Raw genomic sequence first — 1,521 nt, forward strand, 5'->3', positions numbered from 1 at the left:
GGGGAAAAAATGAGAATCAAGACCTATTATGTAAAGGTACAGAATTCCAATGATGAATGTAACTATATTGTATACCTAGATTGTACCAATAAACTCAATTAAAAAATAACATTAAACTTAGCATCTTTACATGGGGAGGGAGTTATCAATGGGTATAGAATTTCTGTTACACATGATGAAAAAGTTCTAGAGATCTGTTGTTTAATAAAGTGCATATAGGCATGCATTTAACACTATTGCACTGCATGCTTTAAAATATTTAAGGAAATTTATGTTAGGTGTTTTTTTCTGAATTTTCTTTTTTCTTTTTTTGTTGGTACATTTTAGGTATACACGATAACATTCATCACAGGGAATTTGTACCTGTACATGATATATCTTGCTTCTTTTTTCCCATTTCCACCCCCTCCCTTTAACTCCCCTTCTTCTCATTTACAAAGTCTTTGTTTCCATTTTCCCCTTCTATTGTCTTTTTTTTCTAATCCCTTCCTTCCTTTCTCTCTCCTGTGTTCTCCTCTCCATTTGAACATTTTCTTCCTATTTCCCAATAACTATTGCACATTTTGATCCTTATTTACACTTTTGGTTTCTCACATCAGAGAAACAGTGCAGTATTTCTGATTTATTTTACTTAAGAGTATTTTCTCGAGGTGCATCCATTTAGCTATAAATGTCTTAAACTTATCCTTTTTTGTGGCAAAGTAGTACTCCATTATATTAAAAAAATCCACATTGGGCTGGGGATTTAGCTCAGTGGTTCCACTGCCTGTCTCGAAAGCACAAGGTCTGGAGTTTGATCCCCAGTACCAAAAGCAAAAAGAAAAACAAAAAACCAACAAAAAACCCCCTGCATCTTATTTTTCCATTCAATGGTTGATGGGTATTTGGGCTGTTTCCAAGGTTTAGCTATTACAAACTGAGCTGCTATAAACATTTATGTGTATGTATTGCTATGGTATGATGCTTTTAATTCTTCCAGAAAGATACCGAGAAGGGGAATACCTGGGTTAAATGGAACCTCTAGTGTTAATATTTAAGAAATCTCCACACTGATTTCCACAGTGGTTGAAGTAATCTACACTCCCATCAACAGTGGAGAAGGGATCCTTTTTTTCAACAGCTCCTCCAGCATTTGCTGTTGGTTGATTTCTTGATAGCAGCCATTCTTTCTGGAGTGAGATGGAATCTCAGTGTTGTTTTAATTCACATCTCTCTAATGACCAGTGATGTTGAACTTTTTTTATATATTTACTTGCCATTTCTACTTCTTCATCTGAGAAATGTCTATTCATTCACTAGATGCCCAGTTTTGGATTGGATCTTTAAATTTGAGGGGTCTGATTTTTTTGAGTTATTTATATATTCTAGATATTAGTCCTTTGTCTGAGGAATAGCTGGAAAATTTTTTTTCAATACTGTGGGTGGTCTCTTCACTCTTTTGGTGGTTTCTTTTGCTTGCAAAAGCTTTTTAATGAGATGAGCTCCTTTAATTACTTTGCATTACTTAAGCATGAGGTAGTT

Source organism: Fukomys damarensis, unplaced genomic scaffold (assembly GCF_012274545.1).
Source record: "Fukomys damarensis isolate Sample0158 unplaced genomic scaffold, DMR_v1.0_HiC HiC_scaffold_2, whole genome shotgun sequence".
Taxonomy (NCBI): domain Eukaryota; kingdom Metazoa; phylum Chordata; class Mammalia; order Rodentia; family Bathyergidae; genus Fukomys; species Fukomys damarensis.